Source organism: Anabrus simplex, chromosome 2 (genome assembly GCF_040414725.1).
Source record: "Anabrus simplex isolate iqAnaSimp1 chromosome 2, ASM4041472v1, whole genome shotgun sequence".
In the NCBI taxonomy this organism is placed as follows: domain Eukaryota; kingdom Metazoa; phylum Arthropoda; class Insecta; order Orthoptera; family Tettigoniidae; genus Anabrus; species Anabrus simplex.
In genome coordinates, this window is record NC_090266.1 from 572,710,653 (window position 1) to 572,737,007 (window position 26,355).

Sequence of the window (26,355 nt, forward strand, 5' to 3'; positions counted from 1 at the left end):
AGTTACAAGAACGCCTGTTTTATTACGCACTGGTTCGGCAAAGGCCATTTTCGAATGCCGTACATGTCGATAACGGTGAGCACGAACTTAACTTCGTCGTTACTTCTGGCATGAGATATCAGCGGGATCGGGTTGCCAGAGATCGTCAACGCCGCATGAAATGACTTTCGGTGCAAACATTTAAGACGAACTTATCTGTGCAACTCGTGGGCAATTGTCATTTTAATAGGCAAAGGCTTAGTAGGTGAGTGTTTAGTGGATGTTTCAGGCTGAGTAGACCCCGTTCCAGCCTTCGTACCACTTTTCAAATTTCGTGGCAGACCCGGAAATCGAACCCGGGCCTCTGGGTGTGGCAACTAATCATACTAATCACTACACCACAGAGGCGGACTAAATTAATTAATTAATTAATAACCCCCGACGTGAGGGCATTCGGATACGTTGGCTTTGTGGATGATTCTCGAAGTACAAAATGCGAATAAAATTATCAGGCTCAAGTAGGATTTGAAGACACCTACCCAACGCAGTTGTATTTGCCGCAAACCTAACCTCTGGTACCACGTCGAATCCGCCGCGCCGTGTAAGTTACCTGAAAGCCTAGTAGATGGGCAATTACTTCCGCTTCACAAATGCGCACATGTTTTCTATCAGTATGTCATAGCTTTTCGCGTACATTTCATACTTTACTGTAAGCTTATATAATTGGCACGTACTTTTTACATAACCGTATGACAGTTTGAAGCATACCTGCCGCATACGGTATATGTTTTTTATTGCTAGTTGCTTTACGTCACACCGACACAGATAGGTCTTATGGGGACGATGGGATAGGAAAGGCCTAGGAGCTGGAAGGAAGCGGCCGTGGCCTTAATTAAGATACAGCCCCAGCATTTTCCCTGGTATGAAAATGGGAAACCACGGAAAACTATCTTCAGGGCTGCCGACAGTGGGATTCGAATCCACTATCTCCCGAATGCAAGCTCACAGCCGTGCGCTCCTAACCGCACGGCCAACTCGCCCGGTGTATATGTTTTTACAAAGGTAATGGTGCAGTATGCGATTAAAGGCGATTATTGTTTGGTGTATGGCAAAGGAGAATCGGCCATGACGCCACCAGTGACGTTCTTTGGGATGCCTAACAACAGAAAATGTCAGGCGCAGCTGACTCACCCGTTATATGTCTAATTACGATCCAGATAAAGAGTCGAAATATATCGTGTGTCTAGATGCGATTAATCCATACGGATGGACTCTGAAACAATATATATCATTTGATGGGTTCTGCCGGTTATTGCCATCCGAAATTGATAAATTAGCTGTTCAAAACATACATGATGAAGCTCGAAAAGGATACTTCCTGGAAATAAATATTCAATATCAGAAGGAATTGTATAAAATCCATAACGGTTATCCATTTTGTCCTGAAAATAAGAAATCTCCACATATCACATCGAAATCAAACCGAACTGCAACGATAAATGTAACTACGTCATACACTATCGTAATTTGAAATAGTATTTACAAATCGGGCTGAAAGTTACTAAAATTCATCGCGTTCTTGAATTTGATCAGTCAATGTGGCAAAGGCCCTACGTCAGTATCAAAACCACGTTGAGAATACAGTCAAAAAGCAAAGTTGATATAGAAATATGGTGCTAACACCCTCCAGGGTCGGTTTTTCCCTCGGATTCAGCGAGGGATCCTACCTCTACCGCCTCAATGGTAGTGCCCTAGAGCTCCAGACTCTGGGTCTAGGGATACAACTGGGAAGGATGACCAGTACCTCGACCAGATGGCCTCACCTATTATGCTGAACAGGGGCCTTGCGGGGGGGATGGGAAGATTGAAAGGGATAGACAAGGAAGAGGGAAGGAAGCGGCCGTCGCCGTAAGTTAGGTACCATCCCGGCATTTGCCTGGAGGAGAAGTGGAAAACCACTTCAAGAATGGCTGAGGAAGGAATCGACCCCCCCCCCCCCCCTACTCAGTTGACCTCGCGAGGCTGAGTGGACCCCGTTCCAGCTCTCGTGCCACATTTCAAATTTCGTGGCAGAGCCGAGAATCGAACCCGGGGGTGGCAGCTAATCACACTAAACACTACACCACAGAGGCGGACGAGTATGAATTATTTCTTTCTTAATCTGTTTACCCTCCAGGGTTGGCTTTTCCCTCGGATTCAGTGAGGGATCCCACCTCTACCGCCTCAAGGGCAGTGTCCTGGAGCGTGAGACATTGGGTCGGGGATACAACTGAGGGAGGACCAATAACTCGCCCAGGCGGCCTCACCTTCTATGCTGAACAGGGCCTTGTGGGGAATGGAAAGATTGGAAGGGATAGACAAGGAAGAGGGAAGGAAGCGGCCGTGGCCTTAAGTTAGGTACCATCCCGACATTTGCCTGGAGGAGAAGTGGGAAACCACGGAAAACCACTTCCAGGATGGCTGAGGTGGGAATCAAACCCACCTCTACTCAGTTGACCTCCCGAAGCTGAGTGGACCACCCGGGCCTCTGGGGGTGGCAGCTAATCACACTAACCACTACACCACAGAGGCGCACACATTTTGCATTTAAGCCCTAAATTTGACAATTTGACTCAGCTTCGTCCTGCCACTTTTCGACTTACCGTAAAACACAGCAAGAGAAGATGGGGTTATAAACAGTGGTACGTTTTGCCCTAGAATGCATATTTTCCCTCGGATTTGAGGCTAAAGCAGACAAAATGCCAAAGGCCTAAGTAGAAATAGAATCGTTGCTCCTACCACTTTCTACTTAAGATACATCATTCTAGATGGTAAGAACAGTTAGGGTGTTGTACTTTCAAGGTAGTCGAAAATTGCCCGGTTTGCTCTAGGACGCACCGTTTACGAGACTTTTTACATTTTTTAATAAATGATTTATTTTTTAAAACAATACAGTGATATGCACTGGTTTAATGAAAATTTGAACAGCACTGGTGGTAGCTGTGTTCGTTAAGGTATCAAGGTTTGGTGTCCATTTTACACGGTTCGAGTCCCAGTGTTCGCAATACAACCTTTCGTTTTCTTATAATTTTATTTTAATATTCCTATCCACTCATCCCAGCCTGCCATTTACCATTAACTTGTTTGCTGCTGGACCATTAGGCTGATGCGTCATTAAGGAGCTGAAATCATTTATATACATCATTATGGACCATTTATAGGTTTTCCATATGCAAGAGTATTAAGGTTATCAGCATTGACGTGTTAACCCATCTCCCATCCCTCCCATATCTTACATCTACCTAATTCTAAACCTACAAGTGCTCAAATTCTCTGGTTAGCGCGGCCAGCTACTTAGGGTTCGATTCCAAGCGGCTCTTCAAAAATTGAGCACTTGTAGATTTAAAAGTAGGTTAGATGTAAGACATTTCCTGGCTTCGATTTTCACAATGTACACTTTTTAACCCTTTTTAGCCTATATTATATCAGTTTTACACATTCAAACTTCGATTTTGCAGTTTTAAGCATATACCGTACACCATACCAGCTTATCATTTTAGTGTTTTATGACCAGATTCCCTTTCCTATTTCGATGCATACAATTTTACGGCCGATTCCCCTTCCATGCTTTGATTAATACAATTTTACGACCAGATGCCCTTCCCTGCTTCTATTCATACAGTTTTAGGAGCAGATGCCTTTTCCGGTTTCGATGCATGCAGTTTTACGGCCGGATGCCCTTTCCTGTGTCGATTCGATTCGGTTCCAAAGTGAGAAAGGCAGCCAGTGAGGCGGAGGCGACGATCGGACGCCCCCCCCCCCCACAAAAAAATTGGAAGGGATAGACAGGGAAGAGGGAAGGAACCGGCCCTGGCCTTAAGTTAGGTACCATCCCGGTATTTGCCTGGAGGAGAAGTGGGAAACCACGGAAAATCACTTCCGGGATGGCTGAGGTGGGAATCAAACCCACCTCTATTCAGTGGCTGAGTGGACCCGTTCCAGCCCTCGTACCACTTTTCAAATTTCCTGGCGGAGCCGGAAATCAAACCCACGCTTCCGAGGGTGGCAGCTAATCACACTAACCACTACACCACACAGGCGGACGTGTATTTATTTATTTACTTACGTTTGCTGTTACTTCATGCCCTTAGAGGAAGCTGTGGTCATTATTCACGTAAGAGTAGTTACTAGGATAATGCACTTATCCAATATCAAACATCTGACATTCAAACAGATTGATTTTTGCTTCCGACCGAACGCATATTCAATTTTTTCTTTTTACAATTTGCTTTACGTCGCACCGACACAGATAGGTCTTATGGCGACGATGGGACAGGAAAGGGCTGGTAGTGGGAAGGAAGCGGCCGTGGCCTTAATTAAGGTACAGCCCCAGCATTTGCCTGGTGTGAAAAACGGAAACCACGCAAAACTATCTCCCGGATGCAAGCTCACTACTGCGCGGCCAACTGGCCCGGTCATTTTCAAGTGAACGATAAATTTGGCAGATAAGGCAGAATATTTCAGTGCTTCATTAGCCAGATGTAAAGAATAGGAAACATTTATAAATATGACTGATGTGTTGACTAATCAAATATTTCAGAATTCCTGACTATCGCGTTCTTTATCGTATATCCTTGACCCCGTAGCTTCCTTTCAGTAGCTAAAAATCACGTTTTGGCGTCATTCATGAAATGCTATAAGCTTTACAGGACGCTGCATGGCCCAGATATAACTAACTTCTTCAGTAGCGGCGATTGGGAGTTGCAAGTGTGGGGGGGGGGCACAAAAATGTATGGGCAACCCGGGTCTGAGCACTTCAGCCGGAGGGGGGAGGAGGGGAAGAGAGAACTTCAAAACTGAAAGGAGAAAAGCTACAAAATGGTAATTTTTAATGCTCTCTGAGCGAATTTCGATAGAGACGTAAACGTTGAGTCTACCAACTTTAGTGCAGTAATAATAGTACTACCGTATACAATTAAACTTTCACCAAATGAACATTAATTACACGTGTATTACAATTAAATACAAGTTCAGCGTGATTATACAATTAAAATATCATTTATTATCTCACTACATACTAACAAAGGAACGTACAGTACACTAGATAGAATTGCACGGACACCTTTACTGAATAATACTGCCAGACTGACGAATGCGCACGGCAAGCTGGTTAATCATACCTCAGTGTTCACGACCTTGGCAAAAATATACCCTCTCTACCCTTCATCACAGTACTTGCTACACGGCTGCGCGAGTCTCCGCTACTTGCTGTGGCGCTGAACGAATCGGTTAGCCTTAACGAACGACATTTTGTGCGCATTTTCGCTGAGTAGTTTTCTAAATAATTAAATAAATTAAAGATTAGGTGAAAAATCAATAGAGATTGTACGAATTACTTTATTTTATAATTCCTAGTTTCAGGTTAATTTTTTAAATAACTGTTAGGTTCTTCCGAAACTAAAAAATCAAGTGGCTAAAATGGAATTAATATTTTTCTCCACGAAGTGGGGGGCAACTGCTCCCCTCCCCCTCCCCTAATCGCCACTACTGAACTTCTTTGACTATATCTCAGGATCGTTCCGTGCAATTTCGTGCTAAAATACGTACATTTTTAAAATGATAAAGCTTACTGAACTTTCGTTTCATGATACGGGACAAACTAGAAACCACTGACTGCTTCATGATTTGGAAAAACCATGTAGGTTCCATGGATAAATCCCCAAACTCGATTCTTTGTTCTGCACGGTTAAAGTAAGTTCCATCTTCACGTGTCCACCACATATGATAACTCGTCGAAGTCTAGTCCTTGTTCTAAAATATTAAAGTCTCATCTGCACGCGCTCATTCTTCGTCGATAACGCCCTTAAATAGATCCTTATCTAAAAAACACTTGTTCAATCTACGCGTGCCCATTGGTAACGAAAGTACCGGAACTAGATACTTCTCTTCAATTGTTCCGTCTGCATGTGCCTATTGTCAACCGATACTCCAGAAGGAAAGAATTGTTCCATCTCCACGTACCTATTGTCAATCGAATATTCCCGGCACTACACCTCTCGACTTCAAGGTTCATCGACAGCTCGTCAAACTCACTTCGCAGCTCCAAACATTGAACAGTTGTTTCATCTGTACATGCTCATCGCTCTTCGATAGCTCCTCAAACTCAGCTCCCTGCTCCAAACAATGAACAGTTGTTGCATCATTACACACCCATAGCTTCTCAAACTCAGTTCCCAGCTCCAAACAATGAACAGCTTTTTCTTCTATACATGCACATTGTTCATCGACAGCTCACCAAACTTAGCACCTAGTTCAAAACAAAGAACAGTTGTTTCATCTACGTATGGTTATTGATCACTGACAACTCCTCAAACCTAGTTCTTTGCTCCAAACAATGAACAGTTGTTCTATCTACGCATGCTCATTGTTCTTCATAGCTTCTTAAACTCAGCTCCTAGCTCCAAACAATGAGCGCTTGTTTCGTCTTCACATGCACATTGTTCATCGACATCTCACCAAAATTAACACTTTATTCCAAACAAAGAACAATTGTTCCATCTACATATGCTAACTGATCATCGACAGCTCATCAAACTCAGTTTTCAGCTCCAAATTCCGTTTTCATCTCCAAATAATGAACAGTTGTTCTATCCGCTTATGTTCATTGTTCATCAACATTGCCCCTGAAACTCATTTCCTAGCCCCAAATCCAGGACAGTTGTTACTCAAGTTTTGATATCGATTGACAAGGTGCAGTGGCATCATCAAGCGGATTCACAGAATTTCTTCCCTTGATTTTTCTCGATATTCGCTACACTGGCCAGTGTTTTAAAATGCTGAGCTGTCCTGATTTAATTACGATTTTTATGTTCGCGGGTAGTGTCTCACTGAGATTAACGATGTTGTTAAACAGGTACCTATACAGAATATTCGTCATTCCATCTACCATAACTCCGAGTGTTTAGGGATATTGCTTCTAGCGTATTTATTTAATTAATATATGTAAGTGCAAAAGACCTAAGGCACATATAGTCCATCAAGGGCCTCGTCCTATCAAGAGAACTGGTGCCTAACCAGATGGCCGGTAGAAACAGGAGTGCTACGTGGTCAGTGTTACGACATCTTCAGCCTAATTTTTGGGTTTTGTGGCCGGGTCTGCTGAGATATACTTAGTTGGCTTCACAAAGAGAGTCCAGAATTAAAATCCTTAGACTGGTCGGAAATCGAACCCGGGGTCTGCGAGTAAGAGGCAGGTAGGTTACCCCTACACCACGGAGCTGATCAAAGATATTATTCTTAGCGTATTTATTTATTTATTTATTTATTTACGATGTAAGTGGCTTTGTGTCATTTTGACCATAACCCAAGAACCGCATCCTAAACAAAATAACTGTTCAAAATGGGACATTCTGGAGTAAAGGAGCTCAGTTGCTTGCAAGTAGAAGACGGTAGTCTCGCAAAAACATATCAGCAAGGATTGTCATGTTCCTACGGTATACGTGCTATCGTTATATCAGTTAGCATTGGCGGGGCAGTATTTGGCTTAGCTAGTCAGGAGGGCTGTATCTGATATCTACGGCGTTCTATATATGGGATGTTTCAAGAGAAAGAGTAAATGTTTTGGGAAGCAGTAGTACCGATTATTACAAGTAAAAAAAATGCCATGTGTCCAATATGCAATGTGTGTGTAACAACAGCTGTTTACAGACACGTGATTTGTTGATGTACTTATTGATGCAGTATAATGTACAAAAGTCCAACCAAATGACTGAAAGAAGCTTTTACTGATGTTCTAATCTATGTCCACAGCCGGGCTGAGTGGCTCAGACGGTTGAGCCGCTGGCCTTCTGACCCCAACTTCGATCCTGCTTCAGTCCGGTAGTATTTGAAGGTGCTCATATGCGTCAAGCTCGTGTCGATAGATTTACTGGCACGTAAAAGAACTCCTGCGGGACTAAATTCCGTCACCCCGGCGTCTGCGAAGACCGAAAAAGTAGTTAGAGGGACGTAAAGAAAATAACATTATTATTATTAATCTATGTCCAGATACATAACAAATGGGGCACATGTTTATGTGACATTTCTTATTCGAAATAGCCTATAACTTACTTCTGCCTCCCGAAATATCTACCATTTCTCTTGAAACACTCAGTGTAAAGAACTGTGTCCAATGTCCCTAAATTGCTTCCTAGTTGGTTTAAAAAGAAGAAAATAAGCTGTAAACTTGATAGTGACGGGAATATTGTGTTGCATTATGGAATATTTTACGACTACCGCTGTGATATCATGGGCATGTTATCAATTTTGATGTTTCGTTGTTCGGTAATGAGAATTAATTGTTACAGCATCACTTGAGCTTACAGAATTAAAATCTATGCCTCGTAAATTGTTACATTTTACAACAATAAACTGGCACAGAAACGTCTTATGGCGACGATGGGGTAAGAAATGGCTAGGAATGGGAAGGGAGCGGCCGTGGCCTTAATTAAGGTACAGCCCCAGCATTTGCCTGGTGTGAAAATTTCAAACAAAGAAATATAATCTTCAGGGCTGTCGGCAGTGGGGCTCGAATCCACCATCTCCCGAATGCAAGCTTACAGTTGCGCGCCAGTAACCACACGGGCAACTCGCTCGGTTCCGGGTATAGATTCATCTTCATCATATAAAAAGTGTATGATGATAATATAGGTCTCGATAAGCATTTTGCCAACGGCCGTAGCCGTGTTGAAACACCGGATCCCGTGAGATCTCCGAAGTTAAGCAACATTGGGCGTGCTCAAGATTTGGATGGGTCGCCACGCGCTGTTGTTGGGGGTAAGGGAATGGAGGAGCGGAAAGGAACTGGCCACCCTACCGCACGTAAATTCCGGCTCAGGCACACCTCTGCGGAGGTTTGGACCTGCCTTCGGGCAGAATACACCCTTACCTTATAAGCGTTATTACAGAGTTGCCCACCTGGTGGCCATGATCGATAAGGCCTCAAGTCTATATGGTATGGCACCGTGGTTAGCCAGTTCAAGTCCGTTGGTCAAGAAAACAAAATCACCATCAGAATGTTGGCCGGCAGGGTAGGAGAGGTGGTGCATCCGGGAGATAGTGGGTTCGAATCCCATTGTCGGCAGCCCTGAAAATGGTTTTCCGTGGTTTCCCATTTTCACACCAGGCAAATGCTGGGGCTGTACCTTAATTAAGGCCACGGCCGCTTCCTTCCAACTCCTAGGCCTTTCCTATTCCGTCGTCCCCATAAAACCTACCTGTGTCGGTGCGACGTAAAGCCACTAGCAAAACAATCATTAGATTGCGTGCCAAAAAATTGGATTTAATTCCAAACCTCTCCGTGGTGCTTGTATGGAGTGAGGGCATATGGCGCTCTTGGTGGTGACTCGTCCGTCGGATGGGGATGTTAAGCCTTTAGCAGACCGCTTGGTGTTATTTGACAGGAGTAGGCTACGTGCCGACACCGTGTTTTGCCCACTCCATACCTCATTATCATTATCATCATTATCCTATATCTAGACGCACAAGTCGCCTTTGGGCGTACGTAAAAGAGAAAGACCTGCACCAGGCGAGCTGACCATGTCTTCGGACACTCCGGCACTAAAAGCCATACAATAAATAAAATAGATTTGGAGTTTTCCGACCTGTAGTAACGTTTATGCAATCCGCCATTCCCAGTACTGTTGCACTGTTACACTGAATACGTCTGTAATAGTGGTGGGGATGGTGCGAGTAGAACTGTAGAGTAAACTCGGTTCTTGAGGTTACGTGACGTCACAGCGGAGCACCGATTCAACTCGAATACTTCGTATAGCGCTGCGGGTGCTTCAGTAAACCTTTCAGTCAGGCTACACTCGCAACACCACTGTGCTGTTGTTCAGATTCCAGACTGGGACGTCTGTTCTATTTGTGTGTTTCATTATACATATATCTTTGTTTAAATTTGTTGCGCTATGTTTTCTATTGATATTTGTGATAAGAAAGAACCAATAATGCCAGGAAAGTTCTCCCAAGCGTGGCAGTATTTTACTAGCAGTCCAAGTAGAAAATCATCTACTTGTGAAATTTGCAATCAAATCTGTTGTACAGGTGGAGGAACGTCAAATTTATGGAATCACATAAAACGGGCGAATCGTAAGGACATGGTACAAGATACAGTTGCAAATGGTGAAAGTAATTTCATGCTTATGGAAAAGACAGTGCAAGAAAATATAAGTTGCACAGGAGTTTGGCTACTTTTGTATGCGAAGACATGCAGTCACTGAGGGTTGTAGAGGACGGAGGATAGAGCCAGACCTGTAGCTTAGATCCTTTCCAACAGAACAAACATGAGCTAGGCCACCATAGTTCAATAATTGGTAGAGCTACCAACGCGAAATCGGGAGGTTGTGGGTTCGGATCCCACTGGTGTCCAGTTGGCCTTTATTTTATGTACATAACATCTCTTCAACATATACTAAATGTGCGTAACACGACCTAATAGGTTTAAAGCCGATTTCGATTACAATGCGGTCCTGAAAATTCAATATTCATTGACCCTTAAGTGAACTTGCTTTTGCTTACCTTAGCGTACCTGCTACGTCTGTGCCCACATAGGAGGTGTTTTCATGAGCTGGACAATTTCTTTTCTGCAAAACAAGCTGAAACTTTGATATTTTTGTATAGAAATTCCTCCTACATATCACCTGTTCCGTGCAATACACAACACTAACGGTACGTCCCATACTGTCTGTGTACAACGTGTTGGGTCTGATTTTAATGCTTGTCACAAGATGAAGAATTGAGTTCATTTCTATACTTTACTTATTTCTATTACTGATGTTTTTTTTTTGCTATTGGCTTTACGTCGCACCGACACAGGTATGTCTTATGGCGACGATGGGACAGGAAAGGACTAGGACTGGGAAGGAAGCGGCCGTGGCCTTAATTAAGGTACAGCTCCAGCATTTGCCTGGTATGAAAATGGGAAACCACAGAAAACCATCTTTAGGGCTGCCGACAGTGGGGTTCGAACCATTACTGATGTTATCTTAACAGATTTATCATTTAACTTCTTATACCACATAGTTATCAATGAAGTGTTTGACGTTATATGAGTTTAGGCACATTTCAAAGAACTAGATTTCGTTTCGTCAATTATCACATTATGGAACACGGTACGTTTATCCATATGCATTGATATTTATTTTATTTTATTTATTCATTAATTTGTATGTTTATTTCTTTATTTATGTATACTTGATATGCCTCATATTAAGCATAGATTTGTGATTGCACTGTTTGTTATGTTTATGTGTTAAATTTATATTACATTATAAAATTGTGCAAATAACCAATAATATAAAGTACGGAGCATAGTACCACTGATAATAATTGATAATCGTCTTCATAAATGTAAACTGTAGCTTAGAAGGTCAATATATATAAATTTTAAATTTACAGCTATTAAGTTGTACTCGGTTCTGTACTCGGTTTAACCGAGTAATGGCGTCATAGTACTTGCTCCGAACCGAACCGCTCCGTCCCAACCACTAGTCTGTAAAGCCAGCTCGAACACACTATTCACGTATTAGATAAAATATGGAAAGTAGCCTCCGGCATCAATGCAGGCCTCCGCTTGTTTCTATACTGAGTGCCGAAATCCAACACCTCAGCGTTTCTGGAAACCGTAGGGGGACGTTAAACCAACGTTATTATTATTATCTAGTATGTATTAAATCTCAACAACAACAACAACAAAAATAAAACTTCAGGAATGGATTCTTCATATAAAACAGGGTAATACACGATTACTTTACGTGTCGCTAAAGATATAAAAATCCTACGCACTTGTACATTTTTCCGCTAAACAGAAAAGCATAGAATTATCTCGTAGAATACGAGAGAGTGAGTACAGATTCTGTGGTTGTTGGTCACCTAGTACAAACGTCACCACGCAGTTGCTCTAGGGAGCCGGCATTACTTGCTCCACTCGGGACAAGAGAGCAGCGGACAGGCGGGTTGCATACCGTGGCAGTACTGTAATTGCCGCTCGGAAATGTTATCATATGAACAACAGCAATGAAATATATACCGGTACATACATAAATCATTTCTGAGGAATTATCAAACATTATAATATGAATAGAGTTGAGTAGGGTAATATGAAATGTACTTACATCTTCAAATGTGTTGTTTTTAAGTTTTTTTTCTAGTAACGCTATCCTTTCCCGGCCCTCATATTTATCATACTTGTTGGCGCGACACAAGGAACAACGGCGCTGCAGATTAATTTTTTAATGTGATTCAATAATGTATTACATATTAAAATGTTGTGTGTTATTTTCTTGAAGTATCAAATACTCTCCTTCCCAAGAAGGTTTGAAACTTGTTGGTGTCGATGGCCTACGCTGTGCTGAACTCTCTCCCATCGTAAATGCAACATTATCCGATCAGACTTGAACGTCATGTGGTGCGAGGGTAAAAGCGGGAACACACTACTGTCACCTCACATGAGTTCACGCATATCGTGTCGCAAACTAACCTGTCCAGAAAGATACGCTATACCTGTGCGCCACCACTGGCCTGCACTACGTACTACGTCGTGCACTTCTCCTACTTCTTCCCCTAATTGCTCGCTAAGCTACTCTCGTTCCTCAAGAGCGGGGAGCAAACTGGCTCCGAAGGCATTTCGCTCTCGATTGACGATGCCTAACCTAGTAGCATCTTACGACATGCAGGGTGCGCTGGCCCTCTCATTCTAACATGACAGGTTCAATGCTGGTTCAGCCTGGTGAAGGTGCTCAAATACGTCAGCCACGTGTCAATAGATTTCCTGTCACGTAAAAAACTCCCGCAGAACAAAAATCCGCCAACTCAGTGTCTCTGAAAACCGTAAAAAGTTAGGGGTGCGTAGCTGTGAGTTTGCACCCAGGAGATAGTGGGGTCGAATCCCACTGTCGGCAGCCCTGAAAACGGTTTTCCGTTGTTTCCCATTTTCACATCAGGCAAATGCTGGGGCTGTACCTTACTTAAGGCCACGGCCAATTCCTTCCAACTCCTGGCCTTTTTCTATCCCATTGTCGCCATAAGACCTATCTGCGTCGGTGCGACGTAAAGCCACTAGCAAAAAAGCGTAAAAAGTAGTTATAAAGCAAAGCAAAGTCATCTCCGTACAGGCCACGGTGGCTCTTGGAGGGGTGGAATGTAAAGGCTTCCACTATCCGTAACCTCGGCACTTGATGGGGTACAGTGTTTAGCTTTACTCCCGGCCGCCTTTGCCCCCAAGAATTAACCTGGTACTCACTTTTTGTGTAGGCTGAGTGAACCTCAGGGCCATGTGCACTTCCGGAAGTGGAAATCTCGTTTCCTAAATTTTACGACTTCCTGAAGGGGATTCGAACCCACGTCCTTCCGGGTGAACCGAGCACGCCTTTACCGCCACGGCCGGACAGCCCCTGTAAAAAGGAGTTAGTAGGACAAAAAACCAAAATATTATTATTTTATATATTGTCCTACCCTTGCCGCGTTTCTCCACAGGCTAGGTATGGAGAGAGATGAATTTTCGTTGTGAGTTGTACGACCGGATGCCCATCCTAACGTTAACGTCATCGGAGGATTTAATGTGGTGAAATTAGTAACGTAATTTATATGATTGTAGAAAAGGGGAGGGTGAAACCTGGAGCTGTTACATAGCCTACTCCTATCGAACAGCACCATGGAGTCTGCTCAAGGCTTAAAGTTTCCATCTGACAGACTAATCACCATCAACAGCGTCATATGCCCTCATTCCATATGAACATTGCGCAGAGACTTGGAATTGAATCCAGACTTTTGGCATGCAATCTAGTGATCAGAAATTGCATACCACCACCTCGCCTACCCGTGTCGGCCAATATTCTGATAGCGAAATTTATTTCGACCAACGGAGCTCCCAGGGATTTAGTTACTTAGGAATGTAGTAAGGAGTTTGGCCTATACTGAAGACTCGGTCTTAATAGCAGATTTTTGCTGAAAGTCTGAGTTCTAATTAATGTCTTGGAACTTGAGAAAAGGTGTTATGAAAATGATATAAACATTAGCTTTTCTAAGACTAAAGTGATGTCAGCAGGTAAGAAACCAAAGAGAACTGAATGTCTGGTTGGGAGTACAAAGCTGGAACACGTGGAATACTTCTAGTATTCAGGATGTGTATTCTCCCAGGACGGTAGCATTGTAAGTGAGATTCAATCAATGTGCAGTGAAGCTAACGCAGATAGTTCGCAGTTGCGATCAAGAAAGAAGTTAGTTCGTATATGAAACTATTTTGTACAACTTTTTCAGGCAAACTTTGGGTTACAGAGTGAAAGCTGGGTAGACTCAGGATATATTATTCACAAGTTAGAAGTAACAGACATGAAATTAGCGATAATAGTCGCGGGTGCAAACAGGTAAGAACGGTGGCAAGAGGTACTCGGAATTATGAATTATGAATTGAAGATGGTTTTTACACTGCAGTTTCTGTTGCACAGCGGCTTGCGCAGCTGTAAGCTTGCATTCGAGAGATAGTAGGTTTGAATCCTACTGTCGGAAGCCTTGAAGATGAATTTTACACTCTAGTTAGTGTTGCACAATTTTGTGTATGCATTTAGAACAATAATATTGCTTAGTAATAAAATAAACGTTACATAACAATCTGCAAAATGTTTTAGATATGTTAAAATGCGGTTGCATGCAGATACTAGCGTGACACATAATTAAGGCGCTAAATTCCTTAGCTATATTTGTAAAGATTGCGGAAAATCTTTCTCCGAGGCTATAACAACAGATGTCATGAGACATCATACAGTACAGTTTTTCAGTGCAAACAATATAGAAGTCAGCTCTAAAACATTAATAACGGGCAATGCCATGAAGATGTTTGTAGTGTAGTGTCATCGAGAAACAAAGTTAAAGAGCACAAACGTATTCAAGTAAATAATTTCTTTGTAAAACGTTCATCTCCGGAAAATATTTTAAATTCTACTTCATTGTCTTTATCTACGACAAGTTCTGTTACTATGCAAAAGACAAGGAAAAGAATATCTCAATATTTTGCTATTGGTGCTTTTTATTTGTACGGCATTGTCTACACATTCTACACGTTCTGTTTCCTTGCAAACATTTCCAGAAGAAAAGCAAGATAAGGAAGAAGCAGAAGAAGAAGAGAATTTCAACACCTCTTTGCCATCAAGGCAATTTATGATTTTATCTACAAACGCTTTTGCAGAAACACCTACTACAACAAAATAAGTTCTACCGGTTCCTACACATCAACTGTCTGCACGTGGTCGCAACCTTAACTACAAGCATCTGTTACGCTATGTAGACGTAAGATACTGGAACGACCCCAGACTACTTGTAAAATGTCTGCAGCTTCTAATAGCCTCTCAAGATGCTGGTTACACAGAGAGTAAAACAGAAATTCTGGAAATAGGGAAAGAATTATGTCATGCGGGTATTATTGAGTAATAGATCTCTAAAGCGAAGATCTTACATGTAAGCAAACACCTTTTGTACGGTGCAGCACCCTAAACATATTCCTATACTTTTACCCCTATACGTAAGTCTCCTTTGTGTAGCATTAGTAGACTTTAAGGTTGCAGAATCTTTAATAACTTCCTTGCTCAGGGTGTTAACTCCACCTCTAACGGTAGATTCGGTCTTGAGCCCGGTAAATGGAAAGAAACATTCTAAATAGTAGACTAGCTAAAATAGCACGTTAGAGAAAACCATTACATTTCATTCTCTTATAACTACGTTAATTCTATCGAAAAATACTACATAACTAAAGCTGTAGAAAATATCATTTTTGTATTAATATGCTTTTCTGTGCTGGACATAATAACAGAGATAACCGCCAATTTAGTATTTTACTGAGTTGTAAAAGAAAGAGAAATAGAAAGAGGAAATAATAAATCTCCCAATATTAAGGTTGGGAATAAAGTGCTATCGTTCAGGCTATATATAACGTTATTTATGCTAGCTAAAAACGTAGTTTAACGAGAAGTCAAAAGTGTTATTCTCGTATAACTGCGTTAGTAGTAGTTCTTTCGAAAAAATACATAAACAAAGTTGTAGAAAATAACATTTCAAATATTTTTTCTAACATGCTTTTTCACACCAGCTATAATCAGAGATAATGGTAAAATTAGACTTATGCTGACTTGCCAGAAATTGGTTGAACAGGATATAATAAAAACTGCAATGTTAAGGTTAGGAATAAAGCACTATGTCGTCGGATGTAAATAATGTTATTCATGCTAGCTGAAATAGTAGCTTAGTGGAACGTCAAATATTTCATTCTCGTATAACTACGTTAGTAGTGCTTCTGTATATAGATGCTACATAACTAAAGTTATAGAAAATAAAATTTATAATCATTTTTGTCTTAACATCTTTTCTGTACGGGCTATAAACAGAGAAAATGGTAAAATTAGACATACTGTGTCTATGCGACTGATTATTAGTCCTTGCTCATTACTGATTTTCCGTGGTTTCCTATTTTCACACCAAGCAAATGTCGGGGCTGTACCTTAATTAAGGCCACGGCCGCTTACTTCCCATTCCTAGGCCTTTCCCGTCCCATCGTCGCCATAAGACCTATCTGTGTCGGTGCGACGTAGAGCAAAATAGCGTTAGTGACTGCTCAATACTCTATGCTCATTATACCCTGCTTATTACTAACTGCCCATTAGCCTATGCTCATTAGCCCCTGCTCATTTGTGACTCCTTACCAGACGCAGCTAGTTAGCGACTACTCATTAGCTCATGCTCATTGGCTCATCCTCATTAGCCTCCTCTATAGCTACTTCTCATTAGCGCCTACTCGTTATAGTTTGCTCATTAGACGCGGCGGCTCATTCGTGGCTGCTCATCAGCCTACGTCGTGCTCATTAGCCTCTGCTCATTAGCCACTGCTCATTATACCCACCTTATTAGACTCGGCTCATTAGCGACTGCACATTAGCTCATGCTGATTAGCCTCTGCTTATTAGCGCCTGCTCATTAGAGGCTGCTCGTTAGACTAAGCTCATTAGTGACATCTCGTTAGCCTCTACTCGTTAGCGACTGGTCTTTAGCCACTGCTCATTATCGCTTGCTCATTAGCGACTGCACATTTACGCGTGAAATAAATAGAGAAGAGCAGGTGACTGTAAAACTCAATTTTTAATCTTCTGGAAATTCCCTCAAGATCTGCAGTAATGGACCTGAAGCGTTGTCGTAGTTCCTTTGCCCTTCTCCGTTACTAAAAGTCATTTTTTCCTTGATACATCACAAAATTTATGGTGTAATCTTGAATCGAAATAAAATCCCATACTTTGTAACTGAAGCGAATGGGCTTACCACGGATGAATTGTTTAACAAGCATGCTTTCCGTAATACGCTATTATAGGTTCGTCATAACTTACATGCTGGTCTGGAACGAAGTGTATCCGAAAAGTTATTTTGTAGGAGCTGAATGATCTTCCACATCATAACTTGAAACATTCCGAAAATTGTTCTCTGCAAAGTGAAGTACTGACCTGATTTACTGTATTTCAAGTTATCTCCATCCATGGATCATTTCCACAACACTTACTTCAGGATTTGTTTTCCTTTAAGGCCGAGTTAAAATCAGTCCTAGCACTTCATTATCTACGAACAGTTCAAAACGTTCACTTGGAGCAGGGTTCCTGTAAGAGGAATAAACACCAGCAGCGAATAGAGGCATAGCCAATTTTACATCGCAGTATTTTCCACTGAGAATAGGCTAAACATGAAATATTTCCTTTGTTGGTTCCAACGTAACCTATTAGTATCCATTCCTTGTGATTGGGCAGTTGTTATACACTTACCAGGATTATTTGTCTAACTAGTTCGTAAACGTTTCCATGATGGTTGAGTTTCTTTAGTAGGAGCTACCTATTCTTTGCCTTCGTGAGGTCATAGGAAGTTTTGCCGAAGCTTTGAGAACATAGACTTTGACAAATAATCCGACATTTCGAAGTGGTTACCAACTCCTCAGGCGCCTGCAGTTGTTTGTCACGTAAGTCCGCGGGATGCCCCCTTCATCTTTCTGTGCCTCATCGTCGTCACACAGAATCTCACGATCTGGAGGCTCCAGAAATATATCACAATGTTCAGAAATGCCATTGGTCCGATGATATATATTCAGAAATCTGAAATTCATAGCATGTAAAATAAGAATGTGAAGTTTACTGCTACCGTGACTGCCTAACGTGCCCAGTGGGGCACGTTGACTAACAAAGCATGACATTTCTATCTTCGTGAACAGTACCGTGCAAATTCCGTAGAAGTACGGATGTATGATCATTTAAGACTTGCTTATTTCACATCCTAACAGATTACCTCTAATTATATTCGGAAAAATATAATATTTTTACTTTGTGTTGAGAACATTGTCACCAAGTGTCAAATTCGAACAATGTTATTGTTTATCTAATGTACCCTCTCACACTGGTTTGAAGTTCCCTTGCTCCTGACATCTCTTGCAATATGATGTCACTAGTGGCAAGTAATTATTGTGGTAACTTGCCACCTCTTGGAGAAATATGCAAATAAGATAATACACAAACCCCATGCCTTTATGGGAAGGCAGCTTCATTCGGGTTAAATAATCGTCACTGAAACTCGCGTTATCATGTTGTACTGCTCTTAAGAGGCTAGCGCTTAGCGGGTTCCTGCAGTACCTCCTGGAGGATGTTCATATCTTTTTATAGATTGTAGACCTTTCTTCCTCTGAGTAAGATGCATCTGATGGCATGAGCAAAGTTCTCTACATTGCATAATATTCCTGTTTTCAGTATCTTCTGGAAACTGATAATCACTTATTTTGAGTCTAGCATGTCGTTCGATCCCGACATACGGTGCAAAATGCTGAAAGTGACTCAATAGGGTCATTAGAAAAAGCGTGCTTTAGAACAGAATTGCAACTGTTCTTCAGAAGATATTTTATGCATTTAACAATGGATTTTATTGTCAATGTGACTGCTTCATATGTCTCGTTGGTCTGGAAACCCTTACCATGCACACTGCTAGCAGATTTCAGAGTTTCGACATATCAAAGTATTTCTTCAGACAGTCCAGGCAATTGTCACATAACGAGAATAAATGCTCTTCATTTCTACTCTACAGACGATGGTACGTGTTACTAACGTCATGTATAGCAAACCATTTATCAAGGTACTTCATGAAGGCTAATTAATGGTGCATTTCCATCTCGTTATATGTGCTTCCAACGAGCACTTGCATTTTCCTTTAGAGTAGTAATGGTTGCTGGTAAGAAAAATTTATGTTTCATTAATGTTTAATTCTAAACCATTATTGTACTTGTAGCTTAATTCCGTATCTTCTTCCATGTCATGAAAGTTGGGATTATTGCTATAAATATGTACTGTAAAAGCAGAATATTTGTTGTACTGCATTGCTTTAAAAAGTGCGTTGAACAAATGTTCGACCAGTCCGTCCTATGTAACAGATCATACAATCTTTGTAAGTTAACCTGTATATTCACGAATTAGTGTACGGATCATTTTTATTGACAATATTATAGTTGTCAATTTTTTGTGAAACTTTGTTTGAAGTCCTGTAAGCTAATTTAGATCAAATTTATTTAAAATATTCGAAATGTTAAAGACTTATTTCCCAAAATGTGTGAAAGTCGCGTATTGCTTGTTAATTAAGTCTTATTTTTTACGTATGATTTTATCAGCCATTTCTGGGCTGAATCAATTTGCTTTTGCGATTTGTTTTATTGTTCTGACTTCTCGTGTTTTATTTTTTTCTTTTGTAGGAATTTCCAGCATTCTGTTAATGTAATTGTTATACAGGGTCTCTCATATAAACTCAGACCGAACGCACGGTGTTTGTATCCTGCGTTACGGAAACTGCCTCAGCCGAACTGCCTTAAGCGTGTAAAAAATCTTATAATGAATCATACTTTATAAAAGATGCTGGAAGTGTCGTCCTTCCTGGGTTATACAGGCACTGTATCTGGTAACCACATTCTGGCTGACCCGAGTGAGTTCTACCAATGTAATGTTTCTAATTTCATTCGTAATGTTTTATTTCAGTTCCTCCAATGTGTAAGGATTTGTTTGATATACTTTTTCTTTCAGTTTACCCCACAAGTAAAAAGCACTCACTGTTAGATCTGGAGAACGAAGGGGAAATAGACCAGCACTGATCACTCTGTTTGCAAACACTTCCGAGATTGTAAAAAGGGAATCTTCTGCTTTATGACCAGGGGCTGAAACTTGTTGAAACCATCCACGCGATTTTCTCTTCCGTTAACTGATGGAAGAACGGTGTCAAAATTTCATCTTGGTACCTCTCTCCATTTACTGTCGTCTCGAAAAGAGTAGTTCCAATTAATCGTCTTGACTAACAGCACACCAAACACCAATCTTGCTATAATAATAAGAGACTTCATAAACACCATTAGGATTTTCTGCACACCAATAGCGAGAGTTATGACTGTCCGCACGACCATTGATATGAAACCAGACCTTTTGCATACGAAAATACGGTGTTGCGGTGATAACTGTCTCACCATCTTATCAGCTGAGATTCAGACTTGCGACTCATGCTTGCCAGGCCGAACACGTGCAGGCTGCTTGCAAGGTCAAGAACTATGCTCGCGTCACCCATACTGTAGCTGCCGTAGTGCAGAGTACAACACCGTCTGGGTTTATATGAAAGACCCTGTATGTAGCTAATTTGTGGTTTTGGATTGTTTGCTTGATTGTGTTGTCTTACTGAAAATCTCGAATTCTATTTCATTTTCACTTTTTATCAAAGTAAAAAACCAAACCCCACGGCACTTAACGCCCATGAAAGGGCTTTGGCCTGCCCAGCGACCGCTGCTCAGCCCAAAGTCCTGCAGATCACTAGGGGTCGTGTGGTCAGCACGACGCATCCTCTCGGCCGTTATTCTGGGCTTTAGACACCGGGGCCGCCATCTCACTGTCAGATAGCTCCTCAATTCTAATCACGTAGGCTGAGTGGACCTCGAACCCGCCCCCAGGTCGAGAGAAAAATCCCTGCCCTGGACGGGAATCGAACCCGGGGCCTCCGGGCGAGAGGCAGGCACGCTACCCCTACACCACGGGGACGGCTTTTATCAAAGTAAGGTCCAGAAAGTGTAATATAGGTTTCTCTTTCCACTGTGCATGAAATATTATCCAGCTAATTTATGCTGTCTAGTAATGTTTCAGGAGTAATGGAATTACTATTTTAAAAAAATAACCGAGCTCGAGCTGCAGTCGCTTGAGTGCGGCCAGTGTCCAGTATTCGGGAGATAGTGGGTTCGAACCCTACTGTCGGCAGCCCGAAAGATGGTTTTCCGTGGCTTCCCATTTTCATACTAAGCAAATGCTAGGGTTGTACCTTAATTAAGACCACGGTCGCTTCCCTCCCACTCCTAGCCCTTTCCTGTCCCACGTAGCCATAAGACCTATCTGTGTCGGTGCGACATGAAGCAAGTTGCAAAAAAACTACCTTATCGTCAACATAACGGATCTACATTCTTATTTCATCCTGATAATTGCTTAGTATAGATTTTTCAAAGAAATCTGATAAAGGTCTTTACAATGGCAAACCTCGTTTTGTTGATAATGTTTACCTCTGAATGTAAAATAGTTATTTTCTAGTGTAAAATTTACTTAATTAATAGTGTCATTAATTTCTAGTTTTACTTCATTTCTTGTGTTTCCTCAAATTTTGCTCTAATAGTTCTATTATTTCATGTATAGAGATATTGGAATACCGGTACATGTTTGTTACATCACAGGTTACCATTAGAGTTTCCTTAATCGTTTCCAATTAGTTTCTAATGAATTTGAAATTGAGTTATTATTTTCTATTTTAATGTGTTTTTGCATGTGTTCGAATAAAATTTAGGAAGTGGAAAAATTACGTGGAAAAAGATATGAAATATATCTACAAATTCAATTGCAGTAAACGTTCGTGAGAATACTGAAATATACTTAGCACAGAAAAAGGACCCGGATAAAATTAAAAATGAAACCTCCGCGGACAACGAAATATTTACAACATTGAGGTGAAGCAACGTCACAGGCCATTCACTCTCCAGCACCGTGAAGGTTGCTCAGTATTCGTGTAACAGCTGAGGCGATATGTTTCGTCATTCCTGTCCTAATGAGCTACATTCATTCGGTATAGAAGAGTCCTATTGCCGTAACTTGTCTTCTTAGTGTTTCTAACTTTATTACAGCACAATTGTTCTCTACATTTTCAAATCAAGACGACGCAATTAAGTGAATTTTAATATTTTATTTTAGTGTTCCTCTGATGGTGAAGGGAAAATTCCGAAGACCGGTTTCGGATTAAATTACTTTAACGTGTGCTGATATAGACTGTTTTACTTTTAATAAGTGTAACAAATGACCTGCTGACTTTCAAAAACAATGCAATCTCAGCATCACCGTGCTTCGCGTGTGCTATCGCAACAATCACAGCCTACCATTTCATTTCTTGGGTTAGATGATAGTCTGACATCTATGCTCTGAAAGGCTGAAAGTACAGAATAATTAATTTCCAAGTGCAGGCGCATAACTAAATGTTCCCAGATATCTTACATACCCTGTAGCTCGGGTTCGAGAAAGAAGAAAGTGACCAGAGGTCGCATGGAAAAGGTTTGTGAAAAATCTGTCCTCTAGTGAATTCACGTTGCTACTACTTTACTGCGAATACAAAATATGTCTTCTCCTATGGATTTTATTTACAAACAGTCCCATGTCCAATTAAACATTATGAAATTGCTCTTCAAAGAATAGCAGTATCTGAACCACGTTATGCAGACTGATGTGTTGTTCTTCTTGCACAGGAGTGGTGTTCGTGCAGTTGGTGCTCGCCACACCACCGTGGCGTTCATGTCACCAGCAGACCTGCCTGGACAAACCTCGGCTGCCCGTGTGTGCTATCTCAGTGGATGGAGTCCTGGTCACATTTCCAACAATGTGTGCTTTCAAAAATGCCAACTGCTTGATGAAGGATGGAAATTGTAAGTTCTACTGGAAGTATGTTTAGAATAATCATCCTTGGATTTATGTGTTCGGTAACGCACATCTTATGGTATCTACCCATTTTATCACGAATTTCATTACCTGGTTCGTTTTGCAGAGAAAGGGTGAAATATCGACAACTTGTAATAAACGTAGGTACATTATCTCCTCTGACCTAGTGCTAGTCATGGCACCATATTTCCCTCGCGGTCGGTGCTGAGGAATTGGATTATGTGGAAAATGTAAAACATGCCTCACTAATGTACAGTAGTATGATAGACGAAGTGTTTCACGAGGAATATTTAATATTCCGGTAGGCAGCTGCATGGACTATTTCAAGTAGAAAAGTTCATAATTATAAGCGTGTGTCCAATGTGCAATGCGTGTGGAATTAAAGCTGCCTGTATATTACGTATAAGAACAATCTTTAACAATGATTTAAGACACGCAAATGATGTACTCCACCCTTTGAAGATCAGACGTGGCGGCTTCTGGGTTCTTCTCATATTCACACGTTGCCGCGGCGCTGAAATATACCAACCATTCACGCTGATACTCACCTCAGAGCTGGACCCTTCGATGTTCTCGTCAATAGGCTAATTATAATTATCCTGAAATACAGAATCCTCTCCTTACATTCCGCGCCAAATATAAACTCAAATCATAATCTGAATCCAAAACTATCTGAAACACACATGCTTCACTCTCGCTCAAATTCTGGATTAGATTTAAAAAATCTTATCAACAAAATTTTAGAGGATCCGCTGCCTTTAATGTCATTTATTTCACCAAATTTTTATATATTTATCCGTTTTAGGTCAACCCGAGATCATATCAGTAGAGTTTAGCTTTCGTGTCTCTTTGTTTGTTTGTCTGTTTGTCTGTTTGTTCAATCATCACGGGTAAACGGCTGAATAGATCTCAACCAATCTTCATATTTAGAGTCTACTCATCTAGAAGCAGGTTTCGATATGCATACCATTTAAAAAGCACTGAACAGACTGGGGATTTATAGGAAGGCTAGAAGAGTTGTTTTCAGTTTTCTCTTACACGATTGATTATATGTCGACCAAACATATTTAGGGTCTACTTATTCAGGAGCATGTTTAAATATACATATATTTTTAAAATCACCTAATAGACTAAGTGTTTATAGGACGACCAGAAGAGATTTTTTTCAATTTTCCTTGACACTATTGATTACATCTCGACCAAACTTCATATTTATAGTCTACTATTTCAAGAGCATGTTTCAATATGCATATCTTTTAAAAATCATCCAACAAACTGGGGGTTTACAGGAAGACCAGAAAAGGTTTTTTCAATTTTCTCTTAAACTATTGATTATATTTCGACCAAACTTTATATTTAGAATCTACTCATCCAAGATCAGGTTTCGATATGCATATTATTTAAAAATCACTGAAAAGACTGGGGTTTATAGGAAGACCAAAATCGTTTTTTCAACTTCCTCTTACACTATTATATATATATCGTATGGTTGTACAAGTACACAAAAGTTTACAAATAATCAAATGGAAATATCCAAATTTGACAACCATTCCAGAGCACATGGTGTCACTTTGTGTAGAGTCTTAATACCACCGTCAAATGCACGAAGTGGGCACTCTTAAATAATGTGTTTTATGGTTTGGTCTTTCACTCCACAGTCACAGGCAGCAGATGTACGGAAACCCCATTTCTTTAAGGTGTGACCACACCTCCCTTGACCCGTTCTAATGCGGTTCAGCTTCGACCGGGTTTGGCGTGGTAGTTGGAATACCTCTACCTTCTTTGTAGGATCTTCAACCAGGTGAGCATTTTTGGGTGGATGTTCGTTCCAACGTTGTTGCCACTTGTAGTTCATGTTGAAAGAATTGATACCTTCTAAATCAACCCAGGGTGGCTTGCGTGATTTCAAACGTGTTGTTGGTGGATCTTGCAGGGCATCATACAACGGAAAGTTCTTGTGAGAGGTGATCTTGAGCAAGCTTACCTTAGCTGCTTTTCTCCTTAGATCTTGCGGAGCGATATTAGCTAGGACTGGTAGCCACTGTGTGGGAGTAGATCTAACAGTACCAGTGATAACCCTCATAGTCTCATTGCGTTGCACATCGATCTTAGTGGTATGAGCACTGTTTTACCACACAGGGGCACAATATTCACCAGCAGAATACACAAGAGCGAGTGCAGCAGAACGTAGAGTATTAGCGTCTGCACCCCAGCTGCTTCCGGCAATCTTGCGGAGTAGATTCACTCTTGAGCCAAGTTTCCTCGATAACTTGATGCACTGTTGTTTGAATGCCAAGGACCGATCCAGAGTGATTCCAAGATATATTGAATTGTAGTTATGGGGTACTTCGATTCCGTCAAAAGTCACATGTAGCTTCCTTTGGGCTTCTTTATTATTTAGATGGAATGCAGTAACCTCACTCTTGTTTGGGTTGGGTTGAAGTCTCCATTTGTGGAAGTAATCACTCAGTTTCGCCAGATCATTAGTTAGAACATTCTCACAGTTCATGAAATCTTTACTCTGGATAATTAATGCTAGGTCGTCTGCATACTGGATTTTCATGGAATCTGTGTGAGGCATGTCATGGATATACAGGTTAAACAAAATGGGGGCCAGAACTGATCCCCGAGGTAGGCCATTGTTTAGAATCCTCCATCTGCTAGCTTGCCCATTCAGGAACACCTTAAAGCGCCTGTCAGAAAGTATGTTGTTCATTAAAAGTGCCAACTTTTGACATGGGATGATTTTAATAAATTTGGACATCAAGCCCTCTCTCCGTACAGTGTCGTAAGCTGCTGTGAGATCCACGAAAACTGCAGTTGATTTGAGACCTCGTTGAAATACAGCTTCTACTACAGTTGTCAATGTTAAGACCTGGTCGCAGCAACTCCGATGTTTCCTAAAGCCACCTTGTTCGATCGGGATGATTTGATCAATGGCCTCTTGAATGCTATTTATAACAAGCCTTTCTAGTAGCTTATAGTAAATCGCATTCATGTTTAGTCTATACTCATCCAGGAGCAGGTTCCAATATGCGCATCGCTTAAGAATCACTGAATAGACTGAGGCTTTATAGGAAGACCAGACGAGATTTTTCAATTTTATCTTACACTATCAGTGGCGGCTCGTGGATATTAGCAGTGGGGGGCGCACCTTAGTTTCATAATTCCATAATATATCTCAAGTTCTTCAAACCATGTCTTCAAGATACACACTTTGAACACTATACGGTGCAATGCATATGCAATTATTTTTATTATTATTATTATTATTATTATTATTATTATTATTATTATTATTATTATTATTATTATTATTATTATTATTATGCGTGAATGGTCCCTTTTGGAACACACGAAGCTT